Here is a 26637-nt window from a genome sequence, read left to right as displayed (position 1 = left end):
AGCGGTCGCGCGGTTCCAGACTGTAGCGCCTAGAACCGCTCAGCCAATTGTGAAAATTACCGAACTATTAGTTTAATAAGTCACGGTTGCAAAATACTAACGCGGATTCTTTACAGACGAATGGAAAAACTAGTAGAAGCCGACCTCGGGGAAGATCAGTTTGGATTCCGTAGAAATACTGGAACACGTGAGGCCATACTGACCCTACGACTTATCTTAGAAGCTAGATTAAGGAAAGGCAAACCTACATTTCTAGCATTTGTAGACTTAGAGAAAGCTTTTGACAATGTTGACTGGAATACGCTCTTTCAAATTCTGAAGGTGGCAGGGGTAAAATACAGGGAGCGAAAGGCTATTTACAATTTGTACAGAAACCAGATGGCAGTTATAAGAGTCGAGGGACATGAAAGGGAAGCAGTGGTTGGGAAGGGAGTGAGACAGGGTTGTAGCCTATCCCCGATGTTATTCAATCTGTATATTGAGCAAGCAGTGAAGGAAACAAAAGAAAAATTCGGGGTAGGTATTAAAGTCCATGGAGAAGAAATAAAAACTTTGAGGTTCGCCAATGACATTGTAATTCTGTCAGAGACAGCAAAGGACTTGGAAGAGCAGTTGAATGGAATGGATACTGTCTTGAAAGGAGGGTATAAGATGAACATCAACAAAAGCAAAACGAGGATAATGGAATGTAGTCGAATTAAGCCAGGTGATGCTGAGGGAATTAGATTAGGAAATGAGACACTTAAAGTAGTAAAGGAATTTTGCTATTTGGGGAGCAAAATAACTGATGATGGTCGAAGTAGAGAGGATATAAAATGTAGACTGGCAATGGCAAGGAAAGCATTGCTGAAGAAGAGAAATTTGTTAACATCGAGTATATATTTAGGTGTCAGGGTAAAAATCGTAGAGGGAAACCAAGAGATGAATACACTAAGCAGATTCAGAAGGATGTAGGTTGCAGTAGGTACTGGGAGATGAAGAAGCTTGCACAGTATAGCGTAGCATGGAGAGCTGCATCAAACCAGTCTCAGGACTGTAGACCACAACAACAACAGCAAACTTCTAATTGCTGTTGTTTATAGGTCCCCTAACTCCAACTTCAGAGCATTTTTGCTTAGGCTAGAGAGGGTTCTTGATTCACTTTGTAGGAAGTGCCAGAAAGTAGTTATATGTGGTGACTTCAATATTAATTTTGTATATGATTGTGCAAGAAAAAGGATGTTGGTATATCTCCTAAATTCATCTGATCTGATGCAAACTGTGTTTTTTCTAACTAGGGTGCAGAGGAACAGTAGCACAGTTATAGACAATATTTTTATTCATTCTTCATTACTAGATGGGCATTCTGTTAGTAAAAGGGTGAATGGCCTTTCAGACCATGATGCACAAATTTTAACACTAAAAGACTTTTGTACTCAAACCAATGTCATATTTAATTACAAGCTATGTAGGAAAGTTAATCCAACAGCAATAGAAAGTTTTTTAAAACTTGTCAAGGAACGAGAGTGACGAGATGTTTATAGTGCCGATAATACAGATGACAAATAGAAGCTTTCCATAACACATTTCTCATGCTCTTTGAGAGTTGCTTTCCATTAGAACATTCTAAACGGGGTACTACGACTAATGGACAGCCCGGTTGGCTGACTAGTGGGATAAGGGTATCATGTAGAACAAAGTGGGAATTATATCAAAATGTTAGAAGTAGTCACAATCAAGCTACATTAGCCCATTACAAACAGTATTGTGAGGTGCTTAAAATACTATTAGCAAGGCAAAAAGTATGTGGTATGCAAATAGAATAGCTAATTCACAGGATAACATTAATGCTATATGGTCAGTTGTGAAGGAAGTGTCTGGTCAGCAGCACAAGGTCAATGATATAAAGTCAGTTCGCAGTAATAATATTTCTGTTACTGATAAATCAGATATATGCACAGTATTTAACAATCATTTTCTGAGCATTGCTGGTGAATTAAATAAAAATTCAGTTTCTATAGGAAATCATATAAATTTCTTAGCAAATGCCTTTCCGAGATTGACGTCTGAAATACTCCTCTGTGATACAGACAAGAGGGAGATTGAGTCAATAATTAAATCACTGAAGACTAAGGACTGTCATGGTTATGATGGAGTGTCTAGCAGAATATTAAAGTACTGTGCTGCACATGTTAGCCCTGTATTTAGCCATATTTGTAATTTTTCCTTTAGGAATGGTCAGTTTCTGGAGCAATTAAAGTACTCAGTAGTAAAGCCGCTTTATAAAAAGGGAGAAAGGGATAATGTAGATAATTTTAGACCTATTTCTATGCCATCAGTGTTTGGAAAAGTTATCGAAAAGGCTCTGTATGTAAGGTTAATTAATCGTTTTATATCACACGATTTGCTATCAAATGTAAAGTTCGGCTTTAGAAGTCGCTTGACAACTGAAAATGCTATATTATCTCTTCTCTGTGAGGTACTGGATTGGCTGAACAAAAAGTTTCGAACGCTTGGCGTATTTTTTGATTTAACAAAGGCATTTGACTGTGTTTATCTCATAATATTGCTCCAGAAGTTGGACCATTACGGAATAAGGGGAGTAGCTAACAATTGGTTCACCTCTTACTTTAGCAACATGCAGCAAAAGGTCATTATTCACAATGTTGATAACGGCTGTGATGTGGTATCTGAGTGGGGTACTGTCAAGTGCGGGGTGCCCCAGGGATCAGTGTTGGGGCCACTCCTGTTCCTTATTTATATAAATGATATGCCCTCTAGTATTATGGGTAACTCTAACATATTTCTGTTTGTTGATGACACTAGCTTGGTAGTAAAGGATGTTGTGTGCAACATTGACTCGGTTTCAAATAGTTCAGTACATGACTCAGTTCATGGCTTGTAGAAAATAAACTAACGTTAAATCACAGTAAGACTCAGTCTTTACAGTTTCTAACACACAATTCAACAAAACCTGACGTTTTAATCTCACAAAACGGGCATATGATTAGTGAAACTGAACAGTTCAAATTTCTAGGGGTTCAGATAGATAGTAAGCTGTCGTGGAAAGCTCATGTTCTGGATCTTGTTCAAAGACTTAATACTGCCATTTTTACTATTCCAACGGTATCAAATGTGAGTGATACTTCGACACATAAATTAGTCTACTTTGCTTATTTTCAGTCACTTATGTCGTATGGTAGTATGTTTTGGGGTAACTCTTCCCATTCTAGAAGGATATTTTTGGCTCAGTAAACGGGCGGTTCGGGCGATAAGTGGTGTGAGTTCACGAACATCTTGTCGACCTCTGTTCACGAGTCTGTGTTTTTTGACATTGGCCTCTCAATATGTATATTACTTATTATCGTTTCTTGTTACCAATATTAGTTTATTCCCAAGAATAAGCAGCTTTGACTCGGTTAATACTCGGCAGAAATCAAACCTCCATTTGGATCGGACTTCCTTAACTCTTGTGCAAAAAGGTGTGCAGTATACTGCTGCATCCATTTTCAATAAGCTGCCACTCGAATTTAAAAATCTTAGCAGTAATCCACGCGCTTTCATATCGAAACTCAAAGAGTTTCCTCATGGGTCACTCCTTCTATTCTGTCGAGGAGTTCCTTGAAAAATTAAGCTGATTCTTATTGTATTACTGATAGCGTTTACTTAAACTTATGGACTGACTTTTTTCAAGTTCATGAACATTTATTTTTATCTGTTATTACTTTTATGTAGTTAATTCATGTACTGACACGTTCCACGACCTTGGAGATTTGCTCCTCAATTTGGTCCTACCTAACTTGACGTGTAAATAAATAAATACATAAACCTCTTTAAGACATAGGTACTGTGTGTCCGTTGGCTTATATTGACTTTCTCTCTCTCAGCAAAGGACTTGGAAGAGCAGTTGCACAGAATGGACAGTGTCTTGAAAGGAGGATATTAGATGAACATCAATAAAAGCAAAACCTGGATAATGGAATGTAGTTGAATTAAATCAGATGATGCTGAGGGAATTAGATTAGGAAATGAGACACTTAAAGTAGTAAAGGAGTTTAGCTGTTTGGGGATTAAAATAACTGATGATGGTCGAAATAGAGAGGACATAAAATGTAGACTGGCAATGGCAAGGAAAGCGTTTCTCAAGAAGAGAAATTTGTTAACATTGAGTATAGATTTAAGTGTCAGGAAGTCGTTCCTGAAAGTATTTGTATGGAGTGTAGCCACGTATGGAAGAGAAACATGGACGATAAATAGTTTGGGCAAGTAGAGAATAGAAGTATTCGAAATGTGATGCTACAGAAGAATGCTGAAGATTAGATGGGTAGATAACATAACTAATGAGGGGGTACTGAGTAGAATTGGGGAGAAGAGGAGTTTGTGGCAAAACTTGACTAGAAGAGTGGATCGGTTGGTAGGGCATGTTCTGAGGCATCAAGGGTTCACAAATTTGGTATTGGAGGGCAGCGTGGAGGGTAAAAATCTTAGAGGGAAACCAAGAGATGAATACACTAAACAGATTCAGAAGGATGTAGGTTGCAGTAGGTACTGGGAGATGAAGAAGCTTGTACAGGATAGAGTAGCATGGGGGGCTGCATCAAACCAGTCTCAGGACTGAAGACCACAACACAACAACTCTTTCCCTAAAACAATCTGACACAACTTTTCCTCTGGTGAATCATGCGTCGTACTCGTAGGTCTCGGTGTAGTGGCCATTAACGATCTCTCCAAATACTTATATCCCAGCGACCCTTAAACCGTCATTCCATTGTTTGACATCCTATTACTGACACAAACCAAAATCCAAGTGCTGTCTGTGTCCAAGGAGCACTGAGCACCGTCGCTGTACGACCTTGTGTGCAGGGTTGCCTACTTGGCAGACGTGTCCAGTGAGACCACAAAAATTTCCAAGAATGATTGCCTATCGAAGTCGCAGGGTACAAACAGCACATATCGAATGTGCGATTGTAAATCGATCATGCGACTCTCGTCTCGGGCGTTATGAGTATGTTTATGGTGGTCCCTAGGGCAACGTCAAAAGAAGAGCGTTAAAAAAATACTTGTAATTACAAAGGAGACGACTTACCTTACTCGTCGTCGGTGTAGTCGTAATGTGAAAGTCAATGTGATGTGTACGCTACAGGGACAATTCTCTTTTTACCATAGCCTGGGTAAACTCTGCCAACATCACGCAAGAATATCGGCAGTGTGTCACATGCGTTAACTTTTCTCTGCAAACGCAAGTTGTGGAAATAAAGATACTGAAACAAATACAGTTCGTCTCTTTGTCCTGGACGCCCTTCTGTTTTAATGGAAGGCTTCACAAATTACCATAGCCACTCGTTATTCTGTGTGTACACACGTGCATCATCCAAAGACACGAACTCTACAGAGTGGTTCACGAACTCATGGTCGAATCCTTCGGCTTTCAGAGTCTTGTAGAACTGAAACCCATCTGTAAAGACTTTAGTACTGGGCAGCATGAAGTGCTTTATCAGACCCACTTAAGTGACCTTGTCTTGGGACAATACTCTCACAACGAAACACTTCCGGGACCTCTTTCTAGTCCACCGAATACCAAAATATGATCGATTTCACTCTTTGAAGGTCGTCCTCTCTGGTTCTTCCTTCTAGTTATATGAGATTCGCCCACTTCCACGACTTTACTCGCTCAACCAATTGGAACACTGTCGTTTGTCACTACCACCTAACAGACTTCTCTGCAAAACCCGAAATAGCCACACACGGTATTTGCAGATAACTCAGTATCTGATTCTGTTGCTTGCAACATGTAGATCCAGCAAGATAGAAGAATTGCGCTGGTCTGGATGGATAATTTGGGAGAGTCGAACCACGTATTCTTCCTGAAACTCGTTCGTTTTCTGTACTGTCCTCAATGAAATTGAAACGGTATTTCAGCATCGAAACTCCTCTAACGAAGTTTTACACACTTCGCACCACCACAGTCCATAAAGTCCCTCGTTTTGTCGTTGGGGAGTACGCCATATTTGCGACAAAAAATCAAACAATTTTCTACGCTGGATGAGCATGGAATTAGATTTTTCCACGTGAGAGAATCCGCCGAAGAAACGTCAGGAACACCAGACATCACACTCACTACTTTATTGCGCCACTCGCGTCCACGGAAATAGAGGGTAACTAACATCCTTCCGCTCATCGATTGTTTGGAGGGCCACGTGGCCCCACTACAGTGAATTGTTTTTTTGCCTGTGTAGTAATTTTCTCTGACTAATCACGTGATTTATATAGCTGAAGACTCCTTACGACAGAGACGGATTATCTCTGACTCTTGATATAAAGATTCTATGGATATAGTATGTAGCATTACGTGTACGATGGACTGACTACATCTAACAGAATTGCGGAGAATAGGATCGTGGTGGAATTGTAATTAGTGGCATTGTTGTAAGCTGCCATTTTGAATACCGAACGTGATTTGATTAATTATGATAACATTTCATCTCATACAAGAGGATGATATATATTGGAATGTCGCTACGAAAATCATTAATGGATATATATAATTTCATGAATGTAAAAGGTACGTCCAAATCTTTGGTTATTTTTGCTTCTCCCTTGTTTGTGGCTCGGAACATTATTTGGTGCGTCGTAACTCGTTGGGACCTTTGTATCCTGGGATATCAATAGCGTCTGCACCACAATAGTTTATGCTCAATTTTAAGAGATTAAATTTTGGACTTTATTGAAATTGATACACAACTTATACACTGAGTCCCACGCTGCAAAGTGAGTACGTCATAGTAGCCAACACGGCTTCCCCATGGCGTATGATTGTGCCTCCGATTAGTATAAGAATTTTTAGAGTCGACGATCGCTGGAATTCTGTATAGCCACAAGGGGTTTCATTCCAGGTTCTAACTTCGACGGCGAGAGTCAGACAGTGTATGTTTATGCACTGTAACTTCTAATCATTTTGTTTTATAGACTTAAGGAGTCAAATAGTAACAAAATTCCTACCTGGAAGTTTGGGAGATAGTTGTGCAAAAAACACTGGGGAAGCGACAACTCTCGCCCAAAAGTTTCCATTCAAGTAACAACTTATTATTCAGTCATAATAATTTGACTTCAATTTCAGGGGGAAGGAGGTTAAAACTGCGCATTATCCACAGTGATCTGCGAGTGTTTTCTTCCTGGAGGACACCGTGTAAACCTGCACTCTTCTAATGGACTTAGAAACTTGGATATGTATCTGTTTTGTGTTCGATAAATGTGGAGACTGCGATTTAGTCTTATCCCTCTGTAGTTGTGTAGCCACCTTGATAAGCTGAGAACTTAACTTTTGCTACTGGTGATGACAGTCACAGTACAGTGCGACTGTTTGTAAACTGAATTCTGAGGCTGTTCATAAGGCCTAATTTTTTTGCGACATTGGCTGCAGCTTAGTGACGGCCAACGTGAATGTTAACCGATCCGCCTCCTCGCAGTCAGTTCCTATTCGAAGTAGAAATCAGAAGTAATGCTTTGAATGTCAGATTGTAATGGTGCTCTATTTACGTGACCATTACGGCACTCCAAACCCAGTTCTCGATACTAGTAATATCGTACTACTTTTCTGCGAAGTAACAGACATATTTTTGTGACAATATTCACATTTGGTTTTATTAATGTATAGGTACTCCGATGTATCGATATATTACAGTGATATGGTTCTTGTGTGTATTCATTTCTGTGAGACTGTCATAATCTTTGACTTACCTGTAACCGTTTTGGCGCGAATGCGCACAGAGCAGTCTTTGTTTCACTTTGCAGAAGTTAAGATGTTATTTCGCTATGTAAAAGAACAGTCAAGTCTTGTGTTTGGTTAAAGTGGAAATTAAATGTATGAAGATTGATACAAAACTGTTTTCTTGATGATGTGACAATTAAGAAGACGTACATGTGAATTTACAAGAAGTTTAATATAAATGTGGATTGTGAACACCAAGTCAAAAATTATTTCTACCATGCCATTGTGCTGATCTGGGATTGTTTGATCATTAAGAATTTCCTGAAAAACGCATTTGTTAGGTCTTCAAATATTGCTAAAATACAGATTTGGACCTTCTAGCAGTCAAAGTGGAATCACCCTAGAATCAACAAGATGAGCCATAACAACTTCGACGAAATCTACGAGGGAATCCATTCAAGATACGTGCCAAAATTAATGACTTTTTTACAGTGACTTCATTATTTCCATTCTGCCGATACCATCCACAGTCAATAACTTTGTTGTTGCCCGATAAAGCGAACATATGCTGCGTGAGCAACATTATTAATCTGTGATTCTTGAGTTTCTCCCTGCGTATTTGATAATCAAAATATCCACGGGTGTACTGCCGGTCTACAGTGTCCAACGGGCACAATATTTCGGCGATCATACATGTCGCCATCATCAGGTGAACTGACGGACTGAGCTCCTGTGAACGTGGCGGCGCGGAGATCCGTACGCTATGGCTGCTCAGAGGGAACTGGGTTCGGTCGCGGCGGCGGCCGGTTTAAATCAAGAGTAAATCGAGCAAACGTATAGTTGTGACGACCACGGCGGACAGAGCCTTCACACCGACGTCATCTCAGACGCCGTCGCAATCTGTTCCACCGCGCGGGGCGCGGACGGCGGGGGGAGCGCGCCGCGGGCGGAGGGTATTTAAACCGGCCGCCGCCGCGACCGAACCCAGTTCCCTCTGAGCAGCCATAGCGTATGGATCTCCGTGCCGGCACGTTCACAGGAGCTCAGTCCGTCAGTTCACCTGATGATGGCGACATGTATGATCGCCGAAATATTGTGCCCGTTGGACACTGTAGACCGGCAGTACACCCGTGGATATTTTGATTATTATTAATCTGATTTCTAACCTACTTTGCAAGTGGTGGTATTGTTAGAAGATCCAACAAACATGCCTTGCTACAATTTCGCTTCTGACAGATGGGAAATTTCCTTAGAGAGATGGTTGAAACATTTTCCATCCATAGGCAAGGTTTCCACGAACTGTGTCATATCCCCAACTTACAATAAATGGTACAGCGATACACACATATACAGATGGCGGTAGTGTCGCGTACACAGGGTATAAAAGGATAGTGCGTTTGTAGAGCTGCCATTTCGCCTGACGTGGGAGGCGCACATCAGGGAAGTAAGGAGCAAAGCGCTTGGCAGATTGCGCTTGTCGCTTGTTGTACCCACTACTCAACCCATCGACGACCCTGCCCCCACACTGCGACATAACTCTGTACCTAATACTAATTACGCCAGTGTTGGAGTACGCTGCTGTGGTGTGGGGCAACGCGGCCGACTCGTCCATCGCAAAGCTGCAGACGGTCCAGAACAAGGCCTTAGGCTAGCGCTTTACCTGCTACGATATTTCAGCACCGGAGAACTCCACAGAATAGCGGGAGTCCTGCTGCTTACTCACCGATTCCGGCAAGCGGCGCATCGTTTTTATGCGGTCGCGCGGATGTCGGAGAACGAACTCGTCTGCAACCTGGGCAACCAGGTGCACTGGCGCCCGACCACAAGGTGGCCAGAGCTGTTGCTGGTGTAAAGGAACGCCGCAACATTAGCCACAAGACCCACTAGCAGCAACGCAACCGTGAGGACAATTCCAAATAGAAGGCAACACTCAACACCCCAAGAAAGGAGTAGGAAAGGCGTGATCCGCTCACCCTGCAACTCACTGGAGCATGAAGCTACGTGAATTAGCGTAGCGTAGCGTAGAGCTGCCATTTGTTCTCATGTGAATCATTTGAAAAGCTTTCCGACGTGACTATGGCCGCACGACGGGAATTAACAGACTTTGAACGCGGAACAGCAGTTGGAGCTAGACGCACGGGACATTCCATTTCTGAAATCGTTACAGTGTCAAGAGTGTTCGGAAAATATCAAATTTCGGGCATAACGTCTCACTGTGGACAACACAGTGGCCGATGGCCTTGACTTAACGACCGAGAGCAGCGGCGTTTGCGTAGAGTTATCAGTGCTGACAGAGAAGCATAATTGCATGACAACGAAATTTGGCGTTAATGAGCTCTGTGGGACCCTAGCCGATTGGAAAACCCTGGTCTGTTTAGATGAGTTCCGATTTGAGTTAGTAAGAACTGATGGTTGGGTTCGAGTATGGCGCAGACTCCACGAAACCGTGGACCCAGGCTGTCAACAAGCTGGTGGTGGCTCCATAATGGTGCAGGATGTGCCTGCATGGCATGGACTGGGTCCTCTGTTTCAGCTGAACCGGTCACCTACTGGAAATGGTTATGTTCGGCAGACCATATGCAGACATTTGTGAACTTCATGTCACTGAACAACGATGGAATTTGTATGGATGACAATGCGCCATGTCACCGGACCATAATTGTTCACGATTGGTTTGAAGAACATTTTGGACAGTTCCAGAGAATGACTAGGGCACGCAGATCGCCCGAATTGGATCCTATCGTGCATTTATGGGACATAATCGTAGAGATCAGTTCCTGCACAAAATCTTGCTTCTACACCGGCTGTACGAGCAACATGGCTCAACATTTCTGCACAGGGCTTCCAAAGACTTGTTGAGCCGGTTTGCTGCACTATGTCGGCAAAAGGAGGTCCGACACAATATTAGGCGGCATTCCACGACTTCTGTCACCTTAATGTAATATGTGGAGATGGTAACAGATTTTTTTTCGGATACGCGAAGGTCACGTGCAAAATAAAGAAGCGCTTTTACGTTGGGACCATCCATGGCTGTGTTTAGGACCTGAACGCCACTAGGATGAGTCTGCGGTTCAAGAACAAGGAAAGCTTTGTGATAACTTATGAGCGAAAATAGCATTTCAGACTAATTTTAGAATTCAGAACAGCAAGTAACGTTTGTTACATAGTTTTCTATTTACCTGCGTCCACGGTCTTCCAATATTTCTAAATATATTGCGTAACTGTACGAAATTTTAGTACAATTTACGATTTAATGAACTGATGACATTAACAAAATTAATATGAATTGAAATCAATAAGATAGTCAACAAAATTGATTAACATTACTACGAACGACTTTCTTCTTCCTCTTGCGTTAAGCCCTTCTTGCGACTATGTTCCAATTTCAGCTCTGAATCCTTAGTTGCTCTTTCCTTTTGTAAGCAGGCTGTTTAGGTTTTTATGTTGGTAACGTCACGTAGCGCTCTGTATTAAAATCACTGACTGTGCTGTGTGCAGTCTGAGGCTGGTCGGCATTGTTGCAATATTCGCCATTGTAGTGTTGGGCAGTTGGATGTGAACAGCGGGTAGCGTCGCGCAGTTGGAGGTGAGCCGCCAGCAGTAGTGGATGTGGGGAGAGAGATGGCGGAGTTTTGAGAGCGGATGATCTGGATGTGTGTCCATCAGAGACAGTAAATTTGTAAGACTGGATGTCATGAACTATTATGACTTTTGAACACTATTAAGATAAATAGATTGTTTGTTCTCTATCAAAATCTTTCATTTGCTAACTATGCGTATCAGTAGTTAGTGCCTTCAGTAGTTAGAATCTTTTATTTAGCTGGCAGTAGTGACGCTCGCTGTATTGCAGTAGTTCGAGTAACGAAGATTTTTGTGAGGTAAGTGATTCGTGAAAGGTATAGGTTATTGTTAGTCAGGGCCGTTCTTTTGTAGGGATTATTGAAAGTCAGATTGCGTTGCGCTATAAATATTGTGTGTCAGTTTAAGCAGTCATTTATAATTTTTCTAAGGGGACGTTTCATATGTCGACCCTTAGCCGAGGATACCTCACTGGAATCTTCTGATTTTTTGTTGTAGTCTGTGTAATTAGTATAGCTACTGTTTATTGCTAGCGCGTAATTATAGAGAGAATTTCCTTGTAGTTGTAGTTTTTCATTGTTGTACAGTAAAACAGTTGTGGCATGCATGTAGATTTGCGCCAAGTATTTCGCAGCTGCGCATGCAATTAACGAGATATTAGTTTCAGTGCTAAGCTAATGTGTTTTCTTGTTTTTGATATTCAAATTATGCTTTTCTTGTTATCTTGTGAAATATGTGATAATTATGGCGTGTGAAAAACGTAACACTAGGCTCCAAAGTAAATTGAGACATGATAGTGACGACGATTGTAGCTTACCAGCACCACCGTGTAATGAATTAATAGACATTCTACGTAGTAATTTGGCAATTGTGCACAGAGAAATGGAGCGGGCGGCAAATAATGGTGTAGACAGTGAAACAATTAATGAACAGGGAAGCAAATACTGTAGATTCAGGTTTTGGGTTCTCACCGTTTTCTCAAATAAGTCAAGACACATTTTATGCTTGTCAAAATGTGAATGTTGCCGGTGCAAATGCACTGCCGAAAAGCATAGAGGAACAGATTCCAGACACTAATACATTATTGTTGCAATTAATGCAACAAATGAAACAAAATCAGAGACAAACACAGCAACAGTTGGACACAATGGAACAAAATCTTCAAAATTTAGACACAATGGAACAACACCAGAGACAAAAACAGCAACAGTTAGACGCAATGCAACAAAACCAAAACAGTCACAGCAACAGCTTCAAAGGTTAGACACCACAGTTGACCAAACACGTGAAGGTGTAACTGCTGAGTTACTTAAATTCGAATCGAAATGTTAAAAAGTCTGTAATGACGTAAAAACACAAATTTGTGAGCATTTCCAACCTATTTTTTCGCGTCATGAAAATGCATTACAAAATCACAAAGCAGCCATAAAGGAACTGCAAACTATTGTTCATGAAAATCATGACACCTTGCAAGCTAAAATTGACTCAGCTGCATTCACCGATTCAGATACGCAACTTGCAAAAACTCAGGAAAACTTAAAGGACACAGTAGATACGATTTCAACACAACTGGACACTCTGAAACTTGGTTCAGAAAAACACACTGAGGAAATAAGTTCTCTATCGGAGAAAGTAGTCGAACTTTCGGATCAGTTCACCAACTTAACTACAAAGTTAGATGATGGTATGAATGACACAAAACCCGTAGCCTTCACTGACACGGTCCACCGCGCAGTTACAATTCCGGGAGAAATTCTCCCCACATGACTGACAACCAAGAAACTATGTAAACTACCGACATAACGACAGACCTGAGTTTCATCAGAACTGGCAGGATTCAAACAGGGCAGGGCCCTCTCGACAAGGTGAATTTGTAGTAGTTAGATCTCCAAATCCCAATAATGACGCGCGCCAACAAAGAGACAATAGACAATGACCCGCACCGCAGGCAGCCACGTGCGCTGGCTAGGCTTGAGAAAAATAACATAAGCTAAACTTGAGAGAAATTCCTATATTCTTTACCGTCGTATACCGCATGATAACTGCGTTGCAGTTGAAACTCTGCGTACTAGGAAGAGTAAAGGTTTAACACCACATTTCACATGTAAAACCGTTTATTGAGAGAGAATCTGCTTCTTAACTTAGTCTTTGCCATAAAATTTTTCACTTCATGCTACTAGTAGGCTTTGCCACACTTAGAAACTGTTAACATGCAACAATGTTTTGAAGTTAACTATCCAGTCTAGAACCTAGGGAACATATTTAGACAGTAATTACGAATGCATTGTTATAGTGAACAGACGACATAGTGTTATTGTGTGTGTACATTCTTGGTTGTTGCACGATTACACAATGACTATAAGGCTTACATACTTAGAACATATACCGGTATTGCCAATGACATTGTAATGCAACATTTTGGTTTACTTGAAAATACGTTATGGATTTAAAGTGCTTCCTGAGAGATACCAGATGACACAGTGGTTAGTTTATTTCTCAGCTACACGATTATATCACGACGCTACTAATGTGTGACACAATTAACATTGTTGCTTTTGCAGTGTATCTGTTTTATATCTGCACAGTTTTTATGAACTCTTCTGGAAAGTGAAACATGTTTTAGTAGTAACTTTTGTGGTATAGCTACAATGAGACAGCCTTTTCCATAGCACAACAATACTTTACAGTGTAGTTGTTGTGTCTAGTTCCTACAGCATAGACACAATGAGGTAGCTAGGTGCACGCTAAACTAACGCAGACGGGCTTGAAGTTCTGGAACATGAGACTTATCAATGAATAAGAAGAAAAGTACGTAGATGTTACTTAACTTTTATTCTCTTGTTGGAATACATCTCTCTTGAATTTTAGTAAGCTATAAGCACTGATACAAATGGCGCCTTGCTAGGTAGTAGCTATGGACTAAGCTGAAGGCTATTCTATCTGTCTCTCGGCAATTGAGAGGAAGACTTGGTAGGTCTAATCGCAAGCAATGTCGTCCGTACAACTGGGGCGAGGTCATGTCCGTCTTGTGACCTGCCATGTGGTGGCGCTAGGTTTGCGATTACACAGTGGCGACACGCGGGTCCGACATGTACTACAGGACCGCGGCCGATTTAAGTTACCACCTAGCAAGTGTGGTGTCTAGCGGTGACACCACAGTAGTACTTTCTTGATTACGGTAAAGTACTTAATAACTACGATATCTATACACATAGCATTTCACTTTTGTTTATTACGAGGTAAGTACATAGACTTCTACAGAACTTTGCTTATGGACGACGATAATTACGACACAGCTCCGGTATCGAGCTGGAATGGTATCACTTTGCCTTCAAAGTCTAAGTCCACAAAAAGTTTATTGTCCTGCTGATGACAAGAGCGACTGTCACGTGCAATTTGAACTGATACAGGTACAGAAGCACTTGCGACTTTACGGGATTTCCGGCGACGTCGACGCACAGTTTTGGTGGGACGAACACAGTCACTGTTAGCTAAAGTGTCACTGGACGGGTGGGAATGAACTACATGAATGTCCATGGGTGAAGGTCCACGAGCCTGGTTGTCCTGGGTTCGATTCCGGCGCGAAGCAAAAGGCCTGGAATTTGTGTGATTGTCTGATCTAAGCTTTTTCTGGCAAACACTTTGAACATGTCCTTTCTTTTGGCAGTAAAAGCAAATAGCTTGGCGTGACGGGCAATTTTCACGCGAATGTCTAGTTGCACACCGCGGGCATGATTTCACTGCAGTTGCTTGCTTACGCGGCGCACGTGTTTGCGAGCTAGGCTGCCGCTGCTGTGCGGACGGGCGCGAGGGCCGTGTAGCGTCCCGTGCAGCGGGCCCGGCGGGCCGGTGAATGTGACACACTGCTGGCGAAGTTTCAAATGAGTCCTGAGCCAAGTCAAGTGTGTCTTGCCTATCCAATATGTCTATCACTTGTTGAAGGGAGGGATTAACTAGTTTCAAAATCTGTTCCCTTATGCGAACATCAGAAACGTTCTGTGCTATTGCATCACGCACCATAGTGTCTGAATAAGGAAGACCACAGTCACATTCAAATGCACACTCCCTAGTAAGTCCTTGCAAAGTTGCTACCCACTCCCTATTAGTCTGACCGGCCGTACGTTTGGTACGAAAGAACGTATACCGTTGTGCAACTACATTTACTGTTTCTTTGAAATAGGCATCTAAAGCAGACAAAATTTCTTCGTAGGACAGAGTTGCTACGTCGCGTCGGGGAAACAATTTTACTATCACACGGTAGGTAGACACACCGACACAAGAAAGCAAAAACGGCTGCCGCTCATTACCTTGAATTCTGTAGGCTGCTAGATGGAAGGCAAATTGTCGGGACCATTCAGTCCACGACTCTTCGGCCGCCACGTATGGCCGAAAGGGAGGTGCAACAGCGTTTTGTGGCAGCGGTAGCGAAGAAGCGGCGGATGCCGCATCGTTTTGCAGCGCACGTTGACCCTGGACGAGCTGTCCAAGGGCTTCCAGTAACGCCTGCGTCTGCTGATTCTGCAAGCGAAAAAATTCGGACAGTACATCTGGAGATTGTGGCGAAGCCATGACACAAGCGAATGAATACAAACTCTTTTGCTCGTCGCCAAATAATGTTGATTCTAGTTCCTACAGCATAGACACAATGAGGTAGCTAGGTGCACGCTAAACTAACGCAGACGGGCTTGTAGTTCTGGAACATGAGACTTATCAATGAATAAGAAGAAAAGTACGTAGATGTTACTTAACTTTTATTCTCTTGTTGGAATACATCTCTCTTGAATTTTAGTAAGCTATAAGCACTGATACAAATGGCGCCTTGCTAGGTAGTAGCTATGGACTAAGCTGAAGGCTATTCTATCTGTCTCTCGGCAATTGAGAGGAAGACTTGGTAGGTCTAATCGCAAGCAATGTCGTCCGTACAACTGGGGCGAGGTCATGTCCGTCTTGTGACCTGCCATGTGGTGGCGCTAGGTTTGCGATTACACAGTGGCGACACGCGGGTCCGACATGTACTACAGGACCGCGGCCGATTTAAGTTACCACCTAGCAAGTGTGGTGTCTAGCGGTGACACCACATTCCTCCCCCGCAAATCGGCGAACGGTCGTGAGATAAGGCTTCCGCCCGCCGTGGGGAGGACCCCATGTTGATGTATGCGATGAGGTGGGGAGCCTAACAACAGGCGAGGCTGTGCCACCCGCACCCGGCCATTCGGTCCGAGGGGAGCTAGGAAACGCCTGCAAACCTAGTCCAGGGTGCACGTCAACATGGGGTGTATGCGCACGAGACAGGAGGGGCCGAAGGGTCGACCTCCATGTGGTCGGAGCACCCGACGGGCGAAGACGACATCTGGTCCGGAGCGGGGAAGAAGTCCATGGCGGAGGACGGCTGGTCACGGGAAGCGAGCGGCGCCGCGTGCGCGCGACCCAGGGAGGCGCGTGGCGGCTGCAGCGAAGCGTCCACTGCGGGCGGCGCCGGCGGCAGCTGCGGCGGCGGCGCGACGCCATGAGGCAAAATGGAAGGCAGCGTCGGTAACACCTGGGGATGAGGCGAGCCAGTAGATGGGTCCCCAAGGCGCTGACCTGACGGCACCGTCGCTGAAAGCAGACGGGGAGCGGCAGAACCCAGGCGACGACAGAGGCGCAGCTGATTGAGATGCCGACGCACCTCACCAGAGGCCCCCAAAACCAAATACATCGCGCGGCCGAGGCAGCGAAGAATGCGCCCTGCGAGCCAACGCCGTGAACCGCGATAGGTGCGATAATAGACAACGTCGCCAGGAGCAAAAACAGGAGTCTGCCGCTGCACAGGAACCTGATGCGGCGGATGCAGCAAAGATATCAGGGTGCGATGAGAACGACCATGAAGCAACTCAGCCGGCGAGCGACCATCTCGGGGCTGAGAGCGATACGAAGACAAAAAGAGCAACAAAGCGTCCTCCCGAGAATGCGACTCTTTCAATTTCAACATCTGGGACTTGAAAGTCCGGACCAATCGTTCAGCGGCACCGTTTGACTGAGGCGAAAACGGCGCGGAAGTCAGATGTTGAATACCATTGGCTTTGCAGAATGACTGAAATTCTGCGGACATGAATTGTGGGCCATTGTCGGAAACAATAGTCTGCGGAAGACCTTCAATGCAAAAGATAGCAGACAAGGCTTGGATTGTGGCAGAAGACGTCGTGGAAGACATCCGGACAACAAAAGGAAAATTACTGAAAGCATCGATCACAACCAACCATCGAGCATTCCAGAATGGACCAGCAAAATCGATGTGCAAGCGTTGCCAAGGGGAAGTGGCTTTCGGCCATGCAAAGAATTTCCGCGGCGGTGCGGATTGTTGTTCTGCACACGCCATGCAAGAGGAGCACATATTCGTAATCGCAGCATCGATTCCGAACCAAGTACAGTGCTGACGAGCAAGCTGTTTCGTTCGCACTATACCCCAATGTCCTTGGTGAAGAAGCTTTAAGACAGAGGACTGTAACGAACGTGGGACCACGACTCTGGACTGATCATTATCGGAACGCAACAACAAAACACCACGTCGTACAAAAAGTCTCTCCTTGTGAGCAAAAAAACGGCGAACCAAAGGATCCTCGATCCGTGACTTTGACAAGGGCCATTGCGTAGCAACAAAACGCAAAACAGTAGCAAGGACAGGGTCAGCAGCTGTGGCTGTAGCGACACGACGAAAATCAATCGGAAACGATTCGACCACGTCATCGGTTTCCGAATCAATGAACATGCAAGCAAGTTCGGAAGAATCGAATGCTTTATCTTCAGCAACAGGCAAACGGGACAACGCATCAGCGTTTCCGTGCTTAGCAGTGGACCGATACAAGATATCGTAGCGGTACTGCGAGAGAAAAAGTGACCAGCGAATGAATTTCTGCGCTGTACGCGGAGGGACAGGCTTGTTCGGATGAAAAAGCGATGTCAAAGGTTTGTGGTCCGTGATGATGGTAAAGTGACGACCATACAAGAAGTCATGGAACTTGGTAACACCAAACACGAGAGCTAAAGCTTCTTTCTCTATTTGTGAATAATTTCTTTGCGCAGATGAGAGCAATTTTGACGCAAAGGCAATAGGGCGATCATGCGATCCATCTTTGTGCGCAAGCACAGCACCGATCCCGAAATCCGAAGCATCTACCATCAACAAAAGGGGTTTTCGGGGATCGAATGGCGTAAGGCAAGTATTTGAAAGTAACGCCGATTTCAACTGGCGAAAGGCGCGTTCGCATTCCGTCGTCCAGACGAACGGAACACCTTTACGGCGTAAGCGATGAAGCGGAGCTGAAATGGAAGAAGCATTGCGCAAAAATTTATTATAATAATTTATTTTACCCAACACACTCTGTAGCTGTTTCAAATCTTGCGGAGCAGGTAAGTCCTGTATGGCACGGAGGTGCTCTGGACTCGGATGTATACCTTGGGCATTTATGACATGCCCCAGGTAGGGTAAGTCCCGAGCAAAAAAAACACATTTGTCCTTCCTCAAGCGAAGACCATTCTGACGCAATACCTGAAATAATGTTCGGAGATTCTGCAAATGTTCTGCTTCCGTCTGTCCTGAGATCACAACATCGTCCAGATAGTTCGCAGCAGTAGGGACCGACGCACAAACAGTTTGTAAATATTGCTGAAACAAAGCAGGGGCGGATGCACACCCGAATGGCAGTCTTGTGAAGCGATACAAGCCAAGATGCGTGTTTACCACCAAGACGCGCTGGGATTCTTCGTCCACAGGTATCTGCAAGTACGCATCTGCTAGGTCCAATTTGGAAAAATATTTTCCCGGGCACAGTTTGTCAAAAAGATCTTCCGGGCGGGGCAAAGGAAAAGTAGCAGTCACTAGTTGTGGATTCACAGTGGCCTTGAAGTCCACACAAAGTCTCAGTTTTCCGGAAGGTTTTGGCAAAATTACTAAGGGTGAGGCCCAGAGAGAAGCCTGCACACGTTCAATTACACCTTGAGATTCTAAATCGTGCAATGTTCTTGCGACCTCATCACGCAATGCGTGGGGAACATTGCGCGCTCTGAAAAATTTCGGTTGCGCGTTGTCTTTCAGTTCCAAACGCGCTTCATAGTTCTTAGCGCAACCAAGGCCCGGTGCAAAAATGTCTGCAAATTCTTCACAAAGACTAGAAACACTGGCGGAAGGCACAGTCTGATTCACTGATAGGACCTGATTTACTATAGACATATTAAACAATTGAAACAAATCTAAGCCAAACAAGTTCACTGCACTAGAAGAACGAAGAACGTAAAATGACACAAGTTTTGTTTGTCCCTTGTATGTGGCAAGAAGGCTGCACTGTCCTAACACAGGTATATGCTGTCCTGAGTAACTATGTAACTTAACATTTGCGGCACGCAATGGCGGTTTGCCCAGTTGTTTGTACGTGTCGTGATTGATCAATGAAACTGCAGCTCCGGTATCGAGCTGGAATGGTATCACTTTGCCTTCAAAGTCTAAGTCCACAAAAAGTTTATTGTCCTGCTGATGACAAGAGCGACTGTCACGTGCAATTTGAACTGATACAGGTACAGAAGCACTTGCGACTTTACGGGATTTCCGGCGACGTCGACGCACACTTTTGGTGGGACGAACACAGTCACTGTTAGCTAAAGTGTCACTGGACGGGTGGGAATGAACTACATGAATGTCCATGGGTGAAGGTCCACGAGCCTGGTTGTCCTGGGTTCGATTCCGGCGCGAAGCAAAAGGCCTGGAATTTGTGTGATTGTCTGATCTAAGCTTTTTCTGGCAAACACTTTGAACATGTCCTTTCTTTTGGCAGTAAAAGCAAATAGCTTGGCGTGACGGGCAATTTTCACGCGAATGTCTAGTTGCACACCGCGGGCATGATTTCACTGCAGTTGCTTGCTTACGCGGCGCACGTGTTTGCGAGCTAGGCTGCCGCTGCTGTGCGGACGGGCGCGAGGGCCGTGTAGCGTCCCGTGCAGCGGGCCCGGCGGGCCGGTGAATGTGACACACTGCTGGCGAAGTTTCAAATGAGTCCTGAGCCAAGTCAAGTGTGTCTTGCCTATCCAATATGTCTATCACTTGTTGAAGGGAGGGATTAACTAGTTTCAAAATCTGTTCCCTTATGCGAACATCAGAAACGTTCTGTGCTATTGCATCACGCACCATAGTGTCTGAATAAGGAAGACCACAGTCACATTCAAATGCACACTCCCTAGTAAGTCCTTGCAAAGTTGCTACCCACTCCCTATTAGTCTGACCGGCCGTACGTTTGGTACGAAAGAACGTATACCGTTGTGCAACTACATTTACTGTTTCTTTGAAATAGGCATCTAAAGCAGACAAAATTTCTTCGTAGGACAGAGTTGCTACGTCGCGTCGGGGAAACAATTTTACTATCACACGGTAGGTAGACACACCGACACAAGAAAGCAAAAACGGCTGCCGCTCATTACCTTGAATTCTGTAGGCTGCTAGATGGAAGGCAAATTGTCGGGACCATTCAGTCCACGACTCTTCGGCCGCCACGTATGGCCGAAAGGGAGGTGCAACAGCGTTTTGTGGCAGCGGTAGCGAAGAAGCGGCGGATGCCGCATCGTTTTGCAGCGCACGTTGACCCTGGACGAGCTGTCCAAGGGCTTCCAGTAACGCCTGCGTCTGCTGATTCTGCAAGCGAAAAAATTCGGACAGTACATCTGGAGATTGTGGCGAAGCCATGACACAAGCGAATGAATACAAACTCTTTTGCTCGTCGCCAAATAATGTTGATTCTAGTTCCTACAGCATAGACACAATGAGGTAGCTAGGTGCACGCTAAACTAACGCAGACGGGCTTGTAGTTCTGGAACATGAGACTTATCAATGAATAAGAAGAAAAGTACGTAGATGTTACTTAACTTTTATTCTCTTGTTGGAATACATCTCTCTTGAATTTTAGTAAGCTATAAGCACTGATACAAATGGCGCCTTGCTAGGTAGTAGCTATGGACTAAGCTGAAGGCTATTCTATCTGTCTCTCGGCAATTGAGAGGAAGACTTGGTAGGTCTAATCGCAAGCAATGTCGTCCGTACAACTGGGGCGAGGTCATGTCCGTCTTGTGACCTGCCATGTGGTGGCGCTAGGTTTGCGATTACACAGTGGCGACACGCGGGTCCGACATGTACTACAGGACCGCGGCCGATTTAAGTTACCACCTAGCAAGTGTGGTGTCTAGCGGTGACACCACAGTAGTACTTTCTTGATTACGGTAAAGTACGTAATAACTACGATATCTATACACATAGCATTTCACTTTTGTTTATTACGAGGTAAGTACATAGACTTCTACAGAACTTTGCTTATGGACGACGATAATTACGACACTTGGCACATTTTTTTACCCTTAAGTAATGACAGAGATTATCTTACAACAAGATGCACAGTTAAGCGCTACAGTACACGTATTTGAGTGATTAATTTTGTACTTAAAACATTTATTTTTAAGGATTTTTGAATTACAAAGATACATAGGTTTTCCGTGATACATTTCATTCCATTGCTGTAATCTGTATCACCTGAGGGTATAATTACATTAATCCTCAGGGGGGTACACGCTTACTTTGTGTACCATGTGTGTGGCAAGCACAAGGAGCCCTAGCTAACATGGTAGTTGCTTATACAACCTTACACATCGGTACCATATTTCTCCAACACAGAATTACACAGCTATCTGATTATTTAACAGAGAAACAAACATTTTTGTACTACATCAGTAACACATGTTTACGCAATTACACAGTAGGATAACTTCACACTTGTGAAATTGTATTTTGTCTGTACTTTGTGAACTGTTCATATTTTTTTGGAACCATTGTGATACTATGAGAGCTTTGAATGATGTATTTGGTATGGGATCATGACTTTTAAAGTACGTTTGAGGTAGATGACACTATTGAATTGAGCAGAGAATTTTTTTTGGGTTTTGAAATTATTGCATAAAGCTACGATATTTTTGAGATTTGGCTGTGGTATTATGATGTTATTATTACGATGACAATGTGTATTATGCTGTTGATGTATGTTTACAATCAATAAGCTGATGTTATATGAGAAATTTGATTATGCTACGTATTTATTATGAAGAAATATTGAAGATGTGTCAACGAATGTGTATATGTGTAATAAGGTGAGGACTAATCAGTAGAGGTTATGGACTCTGATTTGTTGGAAACCAAGATTCGTACTTTAAGAATTATGAAACGTGTGTACATGCGTGAGTGTATCAAATGCCGGCGAAAATTTTTTGGACACTTATATTTATAGATTTTTGTTTCTACACATTTGTAACCCAAATTCTCGACCTTTGAAATTGTTTTTATGAGACTGTCACTGTAGTGCAAACTGCTGTCGTAAATATTTCGGTAAGTAAGCTAAGTGACTTTGACGTAATGCGTTGTGGATGCCCAGCTGTGCCAGTCACCTGGAGAAAAGGACATTAGGTGGAGAAAAAAGAGGCCATTAACCTCGATATTGACATTCCTTTGTAGAAAGCATCGCAAATACAACACTTTCTGATATGTACTGAAATGACTAATGAAACGATGAGAAACATTTCACGGCTATTGTCTTGCTAGTTGAGAGATTTTTTTACTGCCTTATGAAATGACATATGGTTAGTGAATGACGTTTCACGTCTTGCTTTATGTATATATTTGCTCATTTTGTTTAACATCTAGTTTCTAGCTGCACTGCAACATTGGTGAAAATAAAATTTAATAGATGTACTAATAAAGATATTTTATGCCTATAGATCCAGTAAATAATAATTTTATGATCTACTTCCAAAAAAACGAGGGAGCACAGAAAGACATTTCCCTTCACAGGAATTGCATACATAATTTTTGTAGAGTAAGTCAAGGTGATGCATCACTCTAGTGTTAAGATGTGACATAGTTATTACACATTTCCTATCTTTACTGTAATATTTTTTCTACTTGAGTTTTGTCATGTTTAGGTATAAGTTATTGCATTTGCTGCTGCTGTTTGTCAGGCATTGCCCTACTGAATTTTACCTTGTGTTAAACCAATTTTACTACTGATTAATTTTTCTAGTTATAATATTGCATTTGCTTTGCTAATTTAGATATACTGCTGCTTGCTTTGCCAATTTGCATTTTTTTGTCATTGCTGTTTGTGTTAATTGTTTTGTGCTGCTGCATTGCCTTGTCCCTTAGTTTATGCATCTGAGCTCAGTAGATTTAAGTTTGCTTAAGAGGGGGTAGACTATATAAAAAATTAACTATGAAGAATAGGGAAAGAATGCATTGAGAAGTTATATGAAAAAGATTTGGGCAAAAATGAGTATTGTACAATGAAAGAGGATATGAATAAAACAGTAGGGTTTAAGGATAACAGGCTTAGATAGGATTTTTTTTTTTTTTGGCAGGAGCAAATGTTGAAATAAGACAGAAGATCTATGGAATGAAGTTTTGGGTTGGACTGCAGTACCAGACATCTCACTGAAAACAAACCCTGTCCTTTCCTTTTGTGTTATTCCACTATGTGTTTGTGTACCCTTGTGTATTTGTGTTCTTCCTGTCTTTATGTGTTTATCTGATAAGAGTTATGTTGTAGAATTTTTCTAATAATATGTTATTTTCTTTGTAAAGATGTTTAGACATTATTTATTCTGTTCTGTTTTAATGCTCATGTGTGAAATTAATGTTTCGAAAACTATTCTCATTATTTTATTTATTTACTTATGTCATAATTACTGTAACACTGATGTATATGTTTATTTATATTCTTTTGTAAAGCCTGTATTACTACAAATGTTATCTGTATTATTATGTTCTTTAATGATGTTTCTGTACCTTTGTAATTGTATTCTCATGACGTAAATTAGTAATTGTATAGACACCAGTTCTTCAAATTAAGTTTCATTTCACTGCACACCTTTCTGTTGGGGATAGTCGATGCATAATATGTGAGATGTTAAGAAAAAGGGGACTGTTAGCATTTGCACATGTGTTGAAAATTCAGCAAGGGACTGGTTAACAGCATTGCCGGTTCTAGGACATTCCAAAAAGTTTTGTGCTTGCACAAGTGGTGGTTCATGGACTTGCAATATTATCCACAAGACTCTTCGATGGTGATTGTGCACCTGCACAATCGCAACGGATGGCTGCTAGCCATCTCTACAAGGACTGCAGTGGGTCTGCACCTTTGATGGCCCACCAATACCATAATCTCTGCAAGGAGCACAGTGGGTCTGCATCTTTGATGACCCACCAGTACCATTATTTCTACAAGGATTGCAATGGGTCTGCACCTCTGGTGGCACACCAATATCACAGTCTCTACCAGGACAACAGTGGGTCTGCTCTGTGATGACCTACCTACCAATATATTCTTTAACTTCGACTGACTCTGCTGTGGGTTTGCTCTGTTGTGGACCATTACCTGTCTGCATATCAAGAGTGAGCATTATCTTTCTGTTGGAAGGACAACACTACTTCTTCTAGACTGCATGGAAATCCACTACTTCCGTGTGCATTTTCTTTTACTGCTCAGACTTTGAAAAAAAATGCAATTTTACTGTGATGAATGATCAGGACTGTCTTTATGGACTGTGAGAAAATCTTTTCTTTTAACCAACAGTATATCAATAAGTGATTGCATTTGATTTCTTTGTTATTGTAATTATAAAAAAATTTTCAAATCTGTATTGGCCACTGCCCAAAACAATTAGTAAAATTTTTTCTGGGGAACATGGGGGCTATGTAAGTAGGCTGTTTAGGTTTTTATGTTCGTAACGCCACGTAGCGCTCTGTATTAAAATCACTGACTGTGCTGTGTGCAGTCTGAGGCTGGTCGGTTTTGTTGCAATATTCGCCATTGTAGTGTTGGGCAGTTGGATGTGAACAGTGAGTAGCGTTGCGCAGTTGGAGGTGAGCCGCCAGCAGTGGTGGATGGCGGAGTTTTGAGAGCGGATGATCTGGACGTGTGTCCATCAGAGAGAGTAAATTTGTAAGACTGGATGTCATGAACTGATATATATATATATATATATATATATATATATATATATATATATATATATATATATATATATAATGACATTTGAACACTATTAAGGTAAATACATTGTTTGTTCTCTATCAAAATCTTTCGTTTGCTAACTATGCCTATCAGCAGTTAGTGCCTTCCGTAGTTAGAATCTTTTATTTAGCTGGCGGTACTGACGCTCGATGTATTGCAGTAGTTTGAGTAACGAAGATTTTTGTGAGGTAAGTGATTCGTGAAAGGTTTTGGTTATTGTTAGTCAGGGCCATTATTTTGTAGGGATTATTGAAAGTCAGATTGCGTTGCACTAAAAATATTGTGTGTCAGTTTAGTGTTGATCAGAATAAGTAAAGAGAGAAATGTCTGAGTACGCTCAGTTCTGCTCAGCTCTTTGAAAATCAAATAACGTAGAGGTTTATCATCACAGTAATTCATTAATTTTTCTAAGGGGACGTTTCACTTTTCTTCTTGTGTTCCATCATTGTTTCTATATGTTTCTGTTTACTGTCTTCAGACCACTTTGTACTTTTCCCTACTGCATAGGAATCCTTCCAGTTTTAAAACCTTTCCCTAAGAATTTCCTCTTTCTGATACTTCCTCCTCCTCTTCCTTCTCTTCTCATGTTACTCCGTTTTAAGTCTTTCGTAATGTTTTGAATCCAGATGGTGTTAATTTCTTCCCCTCCAGATATTTGAAGATCTACTTGGTGAGTCTATTGTCATCCATTCTACAAATACACTCATGCTCATAAATTAAGAATAGTGCTGATACATGGTGAAACAACGCTCTGGTGCGGGTTTGCGGGTTTAAATCACCTCAGAGTATGAAGTTACGGTGCATTTGACCTGCGGTCGTCCCAGGGTGCCGCTGGCAGCAGTCCACATACGCAGATGTGTGTTAGTGCATGTCAGAGTTCGGTGCAGCGAGTAAGTGTGCAGACGTTTTCAGGCGTGGTAATGGTGACTGTGTGTTGAAAATGGCTCAAAGAACACACATTAATGACGTTATGAGGGTACAATACTAGGGCACAGGAGGCTGGTCAAACACAGCAGATCGTAGCACGGGCCCTCCTTGTGCCACAAAGTGTGATCTCAAGATTGTGGCAACGATTCCAGCAGACAGGAAACGAGTCCAGGCGCTACAGTGCGGAACGTCCACAGTATGCAAACCACAAGAAGACCGATATCTCACCATCAGTGCCTGCAGACGGCCACGGAGTACTGCAGGTAGCCTTGCTCGGGACCTTACCGCAGCCACTGGAACAGTTGTCTCCAGACAACCGAACAGACACAGTTTATTCGCCCGGAGACCTGCAAGGTGCTTTCCACTGACCCC

This window comes from Schistocerca nitens, chromosome 4 (assembly GCF_023898315.1).
Source record: "Schistocerca nitens isolate TAMUIC-IGC-003100 chromosome 4, iqSchNite1.1, whole genome shotgun sequence".
NCBI classification, from domain to species: Eukaryota; Metazoa; Arthropoda; class Insecta; order Orthoptera; family Acrididae; genus Schistocerca; species Schistocerca nitens.
The sequence above is the reverse complement of the archived record's forward strand: the minus strand, read 5'-3'. Positions refer to the sequence as shown.